Source organism: Aethalodelphis obliquidens, unplaced genomic scaffold, assembly GCF_003676395.1.
Source record: "Aethalodelphis obliquidens isolate GAN/ISIS:26980383/991018 unplaced genomic scaffold, ASM367639v1 scaffold15, whole genome shotgun sequence".
NCBI lineage: Eukaryota > Metazoa > Chordata > Mammalia > Artiodactyla > Delphinidae > Aethalodelphis > Aethalodelphis obliquidens.
Genome location: NW_020837959.1, coordinates 32,432,480 through 32,446,858, shown reverse-complemented (window position 1 = coordinate 32,446,858; position 14,379 = coordinate 32,432,480).

Here is a 14,379-nt window from a genome sequence, read left to right as displayed (position 1 = left end):
GTCAAGGAAAATGCTGTCCTAAGACTGTTCAGAGCACATGCAAAGCCAGTGACAAAGCAACTGGAAAGAGTTAAATCAGTCAACAATCGAAGAAGAGAAATTTCAACAAGTATGATGATACAATGTGTTTTCAAAGAGATGGATTCTAATGTCAAAGAATTAAGGGATGCCTATGCAAACACTGATAAAGTCCTTGAATAACTTTACAAAAATTATTCTTTTACAAAAAGATTTCTTTTATAAGTATACTATGCAAATAAGCCAAGACAGCAACTCTTCCTTCAGGAGACAGAACTGAACCAACAGAACACAAACTGGATTCTGCCAAAAAAACCCAAAACTTGATTCATTTTTTGGTACACCATTCAAAATATAATAAAATCTAAATTTGGTTAAAATATAAGAGCAATTGAACATATTTTTTTATAACTCTTAATTTTATTTTTCAAGATAAAGCCCACTCAAACCTTTTTTTCCTGATCACATTTTGGCCAGTATTTTTAAGTGGATTCACCTCAAGAAGGCTTTTCTCTCCATTATCAATTGTCCTCAGATAAAAGTAAAGAGGACTTCCTCTCCCACATTTCTCTATCAAAGAATCTCCAAAAAATAAACATATCTAAGTCATAAAAAAGATTATAACAAGAGTAATTCTGCTATCTGGTGGCAAAACGCATAAACAACCAGCGCGAGTGACAGGATTGTAAGTACCAAAGAAGGGTCTAAATTTTTATTACATTTCCCTAAAAATGATAGATTTTCTAATCTGAACTAAAAACAAAATACTTAAATTTTGCCAAGGAATCATTAACATTAGGAATAAAGAAAAGAAAGGGAAAGGATAGAATATTATTGAGTACTGTGTGTTAGGTACTGTTAGAAACTTAGCATTCAATTTCCAAGAAAATATCACTAAGACCTTCTTTCATTAATAAAGAACAACTCTCCAAAGCGATACAACTGCCACAAAGATAAACTGGTCAATTGCCACTGTGGTGTAAATGCCTTCTCTGACTTAGAATCATACAAAATGAATTTTAGAGCAGGAAGAGATCTTAAACATCACATAGACTGACAGTTTCATCTTACAGATGAGAAGACAGAATCCAGGAGATTAAGTGACTTGTCTAAGATCACACAACTGGTTAAAGTCAATGCAGTGTCTAGAATCTATCTCTCAACTTCAGGACCAACATTATTTTTCCCTTTCTCTTCACCAATAAATGGTAGCAATTATGAAGGAGAATTTCAACGAAACCTTATTTCACTCCACATGTTTTCCTCATGGAGTCTATTTCCGCCATTTGAAAAGGGGTAGTGGGTTATATCAACAGTGAGTTTAACATCATTTTCCGTACTTAAGCATAACAGAATCTTAAACCAAAGTGGGGCTGCAGGGGTTCCTTGGTGTGACTTCCAGCCAAGACAGCCTATGGATTTCATCCTCCACGCACTGCCCCATGGCCAGGCACCCTACTGCAGAACGCAGCCTGCACAATAGTTCTGAGAGTGTGGTCACCAGACCCACACAGCATCAACATCAGCTGAGACTGCCTTAGAAATGCATATTCTTGAGTCCAATCTCAGACGTACTGGTTCAGAAACTCTAAGAATGGGACCAAAAACAATGTGTTTAACAAGCCTTCAGTTGTTTCTGACGCACACTAAGGTTTGAGGACCACTGATCTACACAACCAAAACAATGGCTACCTTAATAGAATCTGATGTGTTCCACCTGAGAGGCAGGTCTTTATCATGTATAGAAATGCCAACTCACTTGAGAATGTGTTTTGCTACCTAAATTTTGAAGCATTGGCACAAAACTTTCCTGACAGCAATTGTTTCCATTTGCCAGTGGAATCCCATTCCCAGCTTTATTCAAGATTTGGGGAGTTAAGAACGAAATAATGCCATTTGCAGCAACATGGATGGATCCAGGGATTATCATACTAAATGAAGTAAGCCAGACAGAGAAAGACAAATACCGTATGATCTCATTTATACGTGGAATCTAAAATATGACACAAATGAATTTATCTACGAAACAGAAACAGACTCACAGACATAGAGAAGAGACTTTGGTTGTCAAGGGGAAGGGGGTGCTGGGGAGGGTTGGATTGGGAGTTTGGGATTAGCAGATGCAAACTATTATACGTAGAATAGATAAACAGCAGGTCCTACTGTATAGCACAGAGAACTATATTCAATATCCTGTAATAAACCATGATGGAAAAGAATATGAAAAAGAATGTATATGTAGTATAACTGAATCACTTTGTTGTACAGCAGAAATAAACACAAAATTGTAAATCAACTATACTTCAATAAAATAAATCTTTAAAAAAAGCCTTGGGGGGGGGTTGTTTTGTTTTGCCTTATTCCCCAAAGATAATGTGTTCCTATCAAAGCAGAAATGAGAGAGGGGAGGAAGGGTTTTAAGAGCACAGAGACGAGGACAAAGACGTTGCCATTTTCTCTTCTCTTCCTTTTCATTTATTTATATATTTTAAAATTTTTGGCTGCGTTGGGTCTTCGTTGCTGCACGTGGGCTTTCTCTAGTTGTGGAGAGCAGGGGCTACTCTTCATTACGATGCGCAGGCTTCTCATTGCGGTGGCTTCTCTTGTGGTGGAGCACAGGCTTTAGGCGTGCGGGCTCAGTAGTTGTGGCACACGGATTTAGTTGCTCCCCGGCATGTGGGATCTTCCCAGACCAGGGCTCGAACCCATATTCCCCGCATTGGCAGGTGGATTCTTAACCACCGTGCCACCAGGGACGTCCCCTTCCTCTTCCTTTTCTACTTCTTCCACCCACTTCTCCATCTCAGCCTGCTCAGCTACATCCATCTCTTCAACCACTATTGGCCCTTGTCTTATTGGCCCTGTCCCTTCAGCTCCCATAACTGCCACCTCTGTCCCTCTCCCTCCACTGGTTAACTGCCATGACTTCCATTTGACTGCCCAGTCTTTAGGTTCAGAAGATCAAGAAATCTCAGTACTTACAAGACACGTAACGTCTAGTCAGGTCCATCTAATACAGAGGAGAAAAAACTCAGGTCTTGGAAAATTAAGTAAATTATTCACTGCTATACAGCTCTTTCAATTCAATAAATAAGATCATATCTTTTTTCTACTGTGCTTTAGCTTTCTTGCTTGAGTTCAGAGTTTTAGACCCTCAAAAATCAAGTTAAAGTTGGTTTTGTCATTGTATAATAATTCTTCCTCGCTTAGGTGTATCAAAAGTTTTCCTGAGCCTGCCTTTGATCTTTTCAACAGCCATTGGTGAGAATCATCAGAGCTATAAAGTACTTAGTGCATCCGAGACCTTCCTTGAGATTGTCTTTAGGACATTGATCTTTCAATCCGAATAACAGTATTATCATTCAGTCTGTATTTCAATATCTTTGCAGAGATATTTCTGCCTTCAGCACCTAGTATGTAGCATGGACTGTCCTAGATACTGAGAATACAGCAGCTAAGAGAACAGGACTGGGGGAGGTGGGGAGAACCTTTCTTCATGTAGCTTACATTCTACAGGAAAGCACAAAATAAGTAATAAAATAGTGCATTAGTTAGCTAGTGGGAAGCAGCAGCTTAGCACAGGGAGATCAGCTCGGTGCTTTGTGATGACCTAGAGGGTTGGGATAGGGAGGGTGGGAGGGAGGCTTAAGAGGGAGGGGATATGAAGACTTACGTATGCATATGGCTGATTCACTTTGGTGTACAACAGAAACTAACACAGTATTGTGAAGCAATTATACTCCAGTAAAGTTCTATTTAAAAAAAATTAAAAAACAATAGCATATTAGATGACAGAAAATGCTAAGGAGAAAAACAAAGCAGGGGTGGGGAATACAAAAAGTTAACAAAGGTTACAGTTCTAAGAAGGGTGTCAATAAAGGCTCATTAAGGCAGGAATATTTGAATATCTTAGGAGACTCTCACATGTTTTTTTAAAACATTTGTTTGACATAACTAACTCTTAGATAGTCTTGTTGAGTTCTAAGAATTACCAAAAATCATTTGTTTAGCCATACATTCTGGAATTTTCTAGGAGTTAACATCAACCTTATGAATTTTCCCTGTTTTTTCCCAGAATCAGTAATTTCAGAGATAACCATAAGAAAACACCAAATACTGGCATATATAAAAATAGAAAATGCAAGGCCACATTGCAACTACACAACTATTTGTGTTCCAATACGGAAAAATATCATGAAAGTTGTTATTTAAAAAACAGGTTTTGGGTTCCCCTGGTGGTGCAGTGGTTGAGAGTCCGCCTGCCGATGCAGGGGACACGGGTTCGTGCCCTGGTCCGGAAAGATCCCACATGCCGCGGAGCAGCTGAGCCCGTGAGCCATGGCCGCTGAGCCTGCGTGTCCGGAGCCTGTGCTCCGCAACGGGAGAGGCCACAACAGTGAGAGGCCCGCGTACCACAAAAAATAAAAATAAAAAACAGGTTTTTCCCTTCTGCACTTTTATCTACTGAACAAACATATCCATGTTTATTGTTATTATTATTATAGCCAGCTACCCAAGCTCCTAAGAACTCAGCAATAAACTGTGAAGTGGCCACCTGGGTAGATGAGAAAAATTGTGGGAGAAAAAACAGAATGAACCTTTAAAACACCTTTTTGCAGAGAACTGTGTTTCACCTTTTTGTCTCAGCCTGAACTAATAAAGACATAATTTATTTATCCTCAAGCACCTCAAGTCAAATATAGAGTCTTCGGGGCCCGGTGAATGTCTTTTTATACCACTTTACACTTGGTTCACAGAAAAACAATGAGTTCAAGTAATTTGGCCAAGGTTACATGCAATTGAGTTTCTGGCTTTGTCTGTTTTAAAACTGGAAAGCTTAATGGTTTCCCCTTCTTATTGTATCAGCAGAATCCATTGTCTCTTTCTTCACTTCTCTGCCCAGTTCTTCAGAAAACATTTAAAATCTTTAACTGCTTTGGTCATTTTAGTTCTTCCAAATTGGGCAATTACACAATTGCTTCATGTCCAGTATAATTAGTTACTGTAAAATGTCCAGAAAAAAATGGGGCATCGTTAGGAAAAAAAGGGGGGACTGGGTAAAACAAAATGAAATGAAAGCAAAATCAAACAAAAGAACTTTATACAGAATAAATAATATCTTTGAATCAGACTTCCCAGGGCCATGCACAAGATCTAATGATTTATTCAGCTTTGTTTGGGCAAGGCATCCAATGATGAGTCAGAAAATTAAGCTATCACCTCTTCTCAATAAACTATACTAAAGAATTCATAGGCTGCTTATTAAGCTTCAAGCTATACTGGCCTTTGTATAATAGGAAATCTTTATTTTTTGCTTTCTTTCTATTTAGCAAATTTTCAAGATGATTAATTGTCTTACTACAGCAAATTAGAACTCATCTTCTAGAATTTCTTTTCTCCATGCCTGAATTCTCTTTATTTTTTCCTGGGTTTTGGAATCAGTCCTAGATTCAGATCCTGTGTCTTTCAGTTGTGTTCCGAATGCTGTGTGTGACGTGGGCTTGTTATTTACCTCTCTGAAATTCATTTTATGCTTAAATGGCAACAAATAGTACCAAATTCTTCCAAAGGTTATTTCGAGAACTAGATAAATAATAAATATGATAGTACTCACAGTTATTGTTTAAATCAATGTTCGTTTCATTTCCTCCTCACCAGAAATTTTCCTTGTTCGCTTAAAACAAGATTTCTTATTACAAACGTTTTACAGGATAATTGTCAAACATCTAGAAAACAGAGACAACTAAAATGAAGAAAATTGAAATTATTCCTATTCCTCATAATTAAAGCTCATCAGATTAACATTTTATATATATCTTAATACTCTTTCCTTCTGTAGGTAATAGAATATTTTTTTTAGTTGTAGCACTAACTTAACTCATCATTAAAGTATAACACACATACCAAAAATTGCATAAATCGATGAATTTTCACCAAGTGAACACACCTGATATCACTACTTGCGATGTGCTTTTGGACTTAACGATGCATCAGGACCACAACAGCATAGGAGCCAGGCTCTGAGGCCAGGTTTCCTGAGGTTGAGTTCTGCTCTGCAGTTTCCTGGTGATGTGACCTGGGATGAGCTATTTAACCTTTTAAGGGCAGTTACCTGTTAAATGGGAATAGTTTCTCCAATTACGAAGATTAGATGAGTTAATGTAAATAACTTGCTTAGAACAACATGAGACATATAACATGTACCCAATAAGGTAAGCTATTATTATTATTCACTATCTGGAGAACCACAGTAATTACACATTCCCTGTGTGCATAAGAGTCATTTTTCTCTTGAAGAATTTGGTTAGCTCTCTAAAAGTCTTTTCTGATTTCCTCATATGCAATTAACCAAACGGAAAGTAATCACCATTCTCACAATAAACTGCATGTTTCCATTTGAGATCAGATTCCCTCAGCTGGTACCAACACTGCAAAACGTCCCCAAACACACCCTAACCTATCTTTCCAAACATAAATCTTTTTATTCCCTTCTATAAACACTCCTATCAGGCAACTCATTCTCCTTTAAACACGTCTCACTCTTTTCTGCCTCTGGCTTTGGGTTTACATCTCCCTGCCCTCTTGAAACGCCTTTTACCATCAAGCTTTCAAAATTTCCCACACTCCTCTGGGAAGAGCTTCATCTCCCTCTGAACTCAATGTCACCCTCACCTGGCAGTCGTCATGCACTGTCTTCATCACAACAAAGCAGTTCACAAGTATATATGGCACTTCCCAGCTCACAAAATGCTTTCACAGACAGTCTCTTTTGATCCTCACAGCAATCCAATGAGACAATAAAACTGTGATCATTATCCGCATTTCACCCTGAAAACACAACTAGCCCCTGCCCAGTATGAAAGCTCCTCCAGACCAAAGAGATCACACTTCTTTTAGTTTTCTTGCCCCCAAGACATATTTACTCTAGAATTGATCTACTGACTAAATCATTGTTATCCATAAAAATAGAAAACACTTTTGGGTTTGCTATCGTACATCTCTCTGGCCTAAATACATACAGTTATTATTTATTTAACAGTGTACTGAATGTCTGCCATGTGCCGGCACTGTGCTCCATCTTGGGACCCTTTGCTAGGAATCTGTTTCTCTGTCTGTATTGAGATTATGTGAAAGAGCATTGGGGTACCTGCTGGAACACCTAGGGTCGAGTACTGCTTCCACTAACATACATACAGGGTTATCTTGTGCGTTTCTGGACCTGAGTTTCCTTACCTACAATGTGGAGATGATAATTGCTGATCTGACCCCCTCATGAGATTATTACGAAGATCAAAGATGATATGCAAGTACTTTGTATGCTTTATGAAAATATGAAAGTATCAATGTTGTGCAATTATTAAGAGATGTTTCTTGTCCTTGCCTTCCCACAGTCCAGTTGAGAAGATAAGAACTATACATAAGATAAATTCTAATATAAGATGACATATGATGCTCAGTAACAGAATGTGCAAATGTATGATAACCTAGAGAGAACGTGAAAAAGTAACACTGAGCTTTATTTTTTTTAAATAAATTTATTTTATTTATTTTTGGCTGCGTTGGGTCTTCGTTGCTGCACGCGGGCTCTCTCTAGTTGCGGTGAACAGGGGCTGCTCTTCATTGCAGTGCAGGGGCTTCTCATTGCAGTGGCTTCTCTTGTTGTGGAGTTCAGGCTCTAGGCACACAAGCTTCAGTAGTTGTGACACACGGGCTTAGTTGCTCCACGGCACGTGGGATCTTCCTGGACCAGGGCTTGAACCCTTGTCCCCTGCACTGGCAGGCAGATTCTTGACCACTGCACCACCAGCGAAGTCCTACACTGAGCTTTTAAATTCAGAAGATTAAAACATTATTCCAAATCTTAGTTTGTCCTATAATTTATTAATGTGAAAATATTAATTCTTCTTGTGGGAATTGACTTTCCATCAGAAATTGGATTACTCATTTGGGATCTTTAAATGTTTTTAACGCCCTGGATTACTGTGACAGTACCTTACCCAGGTTCATTTTGTTCTTTTACACCAGTTCCAATGAAATTGCAAGAGTTATTGCCCCCTGATTTCTGAGGGAGAAAGAATAGGAGAAAATGTAAGGAAGCTGCTCTTTGATCTCTGTGCACATCAATTACAGGTAATAAATCTCCCTGCAGTTGGAACTAAGACAGGATCTCAAAAGCGCATGGACTTTTCCTATTAGAAAATATAAACCAAATAGTGACCATTTGTTGTTTAGATTTATTTTTGTTAGTAATGTAACTGAAAAAACAACCCAGCATTGAAGGATGTGTCATTTTTTAATCTCAGCACTTTTAGCTACTGCCAACAACAGATAGAGTATCTTATTGCAATAATTCAAGGATTTCTCTATTAGTTTCTCTAAGCCCTTAAAGCAAATGAAGCTCTTAGGATATAAAACACCTTCTTTCTCTATTTTTTTTCTCAGCTCTCAAGCCTAAATGCATTTCAGGGTAGAATTTTAAATGAACTAGATAAATGAAATTCTATCTAACTGTATTAATTTTTGACACACTTTTTATGATTCTTTTAAAAAGAACATAGAAACAAATTGCAGCCCTGGCTGCCGTACAGTCATGATGAATAGCATGCTACAAATAATATTTTTTTTCAAACTTTTGAAAGAACAATTTAGATGTTTAATCTCTTAGGTGGCTTTACAAACACCCTCCATTGATAATTGACCAAGGAGCTAGGAATGAGGTTTCTTAAACAAAGAAAACGACTCGTATATTAAAGGAAGCATTTTCATACTTTTTCTCCCTGTTGTTTAACCTTTTGTTCCCATCACAAATATCTACCCGTAGTTCTTATCTCTGACCTTGAGGGGCTGTATAGTTTTATCGAGACTTCCTTTTAGCTCACAGATGACCTTCAGCGGATGTCATTGAGCTCTGACCCGCCTCAGTGATCGGCTCACACAAAATACATATGCTGAACAGTGCTGGTGTGTGCAGTAGGGGTAAGTGAATTATTTACAAAAATTTGAGTTGACACCTTTTATCAAATGTGGAAAGATGAAGACAAAACAGCTGCTATTGCTGTCGTAAGCAATCTGCTGGTGATTGAATAAAAGTGTCAAGAAAATGGCTGCTTGATGGCCTTTTGTTCTCCCTCATCCAGCTTGATGTTTGTTTGAGCTGTCAGTTAGGAATCACGGCGGTGTGATTTATCAATAGACTGAGTGACCTTCTCTTTCATCTTGAGGTAGAACTAGAAGACAGTGCCCTCTACTGTGAATACACAGCACTTTCTCAGTGTGCCATTCGTCTGAGAGATTAGTTTGCATTTGCTAGAAGCAACTCACCCTTACAACACTTATGGCTTTTTAAATTTTGTCCTGTTTCCATTGCCTCCATATGTTTATTTAAAATTAGAAAAAAGAAATTTTAAAAGCCTTCAAGCATATTTCTATACCTTCCAGCAAACTAATTTAGAAAATCATTATTTCATATTAAAATGCTTCCTCCTTGCTAATTAGACTGCAGAATAAGGAAACATTATGTTTGATAGCAAACTGAATCTTTAAATAGTGTTTGGATTATATTGTTATTAATAACTCATTAGCATTAACTCGAATTATTTTGTAGTCTCTATAAAAAGGTGGATTTAGACTTATTTTTCTGTCATACCATCATGGTCTCCTCAGGAAAAGATATTATTATCAATCAGCTTTATGGATTTTTGAGTGGTATGAAACCATAGTGGAACAGGACCTTACAAATGAATATTTCCACTGCCGTTGTGTAGATATATGCATTTTTTTTTAAAGTAGGACCTTCTAATTTAATGGAGTTTTTATATATAAAACCCAAATAAGATAAAAGTAAATTATGAGAATAAGGTTATTCTAGCGGTTGTTGAAAAGGAAATCGTGAATCTATTTAAAAGAATTAAAATAGCATTATCTGATTTCCAAAAACACATAATCTTTTAAGATTAATCAGATCTAATTTGCTACAACAGGCAGCAAGTTTTTTTTCTTTTAAAAACTGTTAGATATACACTATTTCAAATACATTTATTTTCCCCCTAAGGTATTTCATAATAATTTTTTATATTAACTTTTTATTTTGTATTTTTATGTCAGACATGAAAAATCATTGTGTAAGTAAGTATTATTTTGTTGGCTGAATCACAGACTTAACTCCTTAAAGATACTTTTCCAGGGCTGTCTTTCCTCAACCTCTCTTAGATGTTTTCATCGCACCACAGATTAGAGAAGACCAGGTGAGGTTCAGAAAAAGATGTGCTTCCTCAATTCACAAAATTTCCACTTTGTACTCCATGCCGTTTCCTCCCTGATTTAATTTTGAATGACCGTTAGGTGGTTACCTCACTCTCACTTAAATTCACAGAAGCACCACAAACAGACCAAGCTTGGGGTTCAGACTTCAATTCCTGGCACGAGCTTTGACTTTTTCCTCTCCATCCTGATATAATACACACCATGACTTGTTCATAAAAGATCTGCAACAAAGTTGAATAATATGTAAATTTTATGTTGTAATGAATTAGGTCCTAAGATCTTTAAAGGTCAGACACCTGGTATAATATATCACATGCTTTAATATCAACTGCAAAATAACTGTAATAAATTTTTCCAACACCACATCCTCACACACTGTTACCCACAAGGAAGCACCAAAGGAAATGTGTCATTTGTCAAAACATGCAGAAAAACTGGCATGTGTACAAGTCACTTTAAAAGTAATGATCCGATTCGAAATATCTTTCCAAATGAATATTTTGTGGTTGAACAAAGAAAAACACATTAATGATTGACTGAAATCATCTCCTTATATGTAAAAAGAAGAAGGAGGAACAAACAACTAACATTCTAGGATATACGATCAAATCATTTTAATTAGTTACAAGATAAATGTATAATTTATAGGCAAAGAGCCTTATTTGATTATCTTTAAGGAAAAACTCAACAAGCATGGAAATTTAAGTATGGATGAGTGAGTGGTCTATTATAATGATGTATAGCTTTCTGAGTTATAGAAATTTTATAATTGCTATTAAAATTAAAATATTTATTTCTTTTATAATGCTATTTGCAAGCTTCAATTACAAGTCTCTATTATAAGAATATATCTATTAGCAAGGGAAGAAAAAGAGATTTGCTCACGAAAAGAGCAGGCTTTAGAGATATTTTTTTTAAAAGTGCAAACCCACGTAAATATCTGCTCTCATTCTCACCCACCCCATGTCCCTCTACTCAAATAGTGTATTTTATTAACTTAAGTGAAATGCACATATAAGCGGAAATGTTCATCTTTAGAATTTCTAGTGTCTCTGACATGTATTTGTAATGCTATTGAAGGTATGCCCTTAAAAATATACATTGGAAGCAGTTATTTTATATACCACCCACCCCCCACCTATTTGACCATGAATTTTCAGGAGGGATTGAGACTGTATTTGAGAAATAATTGAATGGTTTATCAATTTAAATAGGATTCATGTTTTAAACTTGAATATGCTTAAAGTCTGTGATCACCTAAACAACCACGCTTATTTTTTTCCAAGCTATTCTAGAATGGTCCTGTTCGTATGTATATATGACATCAGTCAATAGTCAAAAAATGAAGTGGAAATTTTGTCTAGATCATTAAGAGGTACCCTATGAGTAAAAAAAAAAGAATTGAATCCAGTGTAGTTTTAGTATTTGAAAGTTCTGGAAAATTGCCCAAATCCCACCATACATATACATAAAGTTAATCAGAATATTCATAACCTTTATAGCCAGATCTAAAATGGACTTTCTAAGCTGGGAAGGATGACCTCCACGCCCTCACAAGCAGCTGAACACCTGTGTTCCTGCTCCCAACAAATCCAATGTAGAACTGATTAGACAAACCGAAGGGAGTAAGGAGCTCTAGAATGAAACTTTCTGGGTTTCAATTAATTTGTTCAAGATGGGCAGAGGATGTAAAGAAACAATTTAAAGAAAAACAATGCACAGTAATCAAAGAAAAGCAATTTACAGTAAAATGACCAAAATAAAATTTTAGACCATTACACATAACATTCATGCAGGTGTTGGAAGAAGTACACGTTCATCCTCTGCTGGTAGAAGTGTAAATTTCTTTAGCTTTCTAGAAAATAATTCCAGATAGTAAGGATTTGGTAAACAATTTGGTAATATGACCCATTCATTCTACAAATGTTTACTGAATGCTTAGTTTGTGCCTGACAGTACACAAAGAGACAAAAATCCCTGTTTTCTTGGAGCTGATATTCTGGTGGGGGGAGATAGACAATAAGCAAGCAAATGATTAAATAACATGTCAGATGTTGGTAAGAGCGATGGAGAAATTGTTTTAATTGGCAGGGAAGGGAGCAGAGGTGTATGGCTGTTTTAAGTAGAATGGTCAAGGGTCGCTTCCATGGAAGAGAGGGTTATGGCAGGTAGGAGCCACAGCCACGGGTGATCTCAGAATCCTACCTAGACCAAGCTCCATGCCATCAGATTGGTTTACTGCCAGTCACAAGGGTGGGGGAAACGCCCACCTCACAGCATGCTCTCTGCTGTGGTGACCAAGCGGCAGACCCACCGCCTGAATATCCCTGTACTGGAGAACCCACCCATCTCAGCCAGTGATACCCAGGCCCTTGGGAACCAACTTCAGAGCTGACAAGCTGCTGAGCCCTGGTGCTGGAATGGGCAGCAGGACAGGACAAAGCCCCTTACAAGCCTCTGAGCAAGGGGGAGTTGGGGGGACAGCCCACTAAGCCCACTATGACATCCCCATAAGCACTCATCCTGGCTCTCCCCTTCTTGTCCTGGCTCTGAGTTTTCTCTGAAAAAACTCACATTGGCGCGTTTCATTTATCCTAGGGAATTAAGCAGAAGGCAAAACCAAATATATGCTTAAAGTTCTTCGTCAGTTATTTACAATAGAAATATTCAGTGAAAGGCAGGACTGCAACTTATATTTACAATGATTTAAACATAGATATGCATAGGAAAATTACAGAAAACAAATTCACTAATGTGTCAGGTTATAATTTATAACCTGTTGTAAAGTAGGTTAGCAAACTATGGCCCAAGGTGCCAAATCTTACCCAAAGCTTGTTTTTTTTTTAAGTTTTTTTGAACACAGCTGTGCCCATTCATGTAGCTGCCTTTGCAATACGACAGCAGAGCTGAGTGGTCGCCACAGAGACCACACGGCCTACAAACCTAAAATATCAACCACCTGACCCTTGACAGAAAACGTTTGCTAGTCCTTGATCTGCAGAGTTCAGTTTTAGATGTTTTAATTTCTTCCTTGTGTCTCTGTATCTCTATCTTCTCTACAGATAAAAATATATGATGGTTATAGTCAGAAAAGAAAGATAAACAATTTTGTTTTTTTCTACAGTCATGGGAATATACCATAAAATGATGGATCGCTATTAACAGATCCAGCTTGGTCCTCAGCCATAGTTAAATAGCTTACAATGGGAGCTATACAATCACTATTTATGCCACCAGCGTTTGTTGCTCGCACTTACCACATTTCAGGCATTGGCTCTAAGTGCTTTGCAACTATTACCTCCTAATCCTCATAATAATTCTATGAGACAGGAATTATTTTTATCCCCTTTTACAGATGAGGAAACCAAAAAACAAAAGAGTTAAATAATTCATCCAAGGTCATACATTTGTACATAGGAGACAGGATTCGAATCCAAGCAGTCTACAGCCAAGGTCTGTACTCTAAGTCCTGTACTGTGCTGCCTCCTTGTGACTATTTAATTCTTGTACTGTCTTCTTACAAGAAAAATGTACTTTGTTCAGGGTAAAAGTTAGTTGTCTCAAGTTAATACTTGAAGTCCAAAAACTTTTGCAGAGGCTGAAAGGGGAAAGAGGTGGGTGGGAGAGAGGAAAGAAGGAATAGATGTGGGAGGTCGAATTTTCATAGTCCCAACTGGTTTAAAAAAGTGGGTCATGGAAAGGAGTCTGGTGTATTAGTCAAGGTTCTCCAGAGAAAGAGAACCAATAGAATGTGTGTGTTTATATAGAGAGATTTATTTTAAGGAACTGGCTCACAGAAGTATGGAAACTGGCAAGTTCAAATTCTATGGGGCAGGTCAGCAGGCTGGAGACCCAGGGAAGAGGTAATATTGCCACTTGAGTCTGAAGTCCATCTGGAGGCAGAATTCCTTCTTTCTTGGAGGACTTCGTTCTTTTTCTCTTAAGGTCTTCAACTGATTGGATGAGGCCCACCCACATTATGGAGGGTAATCTGCTTTACTCAAAGTCTACTGATTTAAATGTTACTCTCATCAAAAAAAATACCTTCACAGCAATATCTAGACTGGTGTTTGACCAAATATCTGGGTACCACGACCA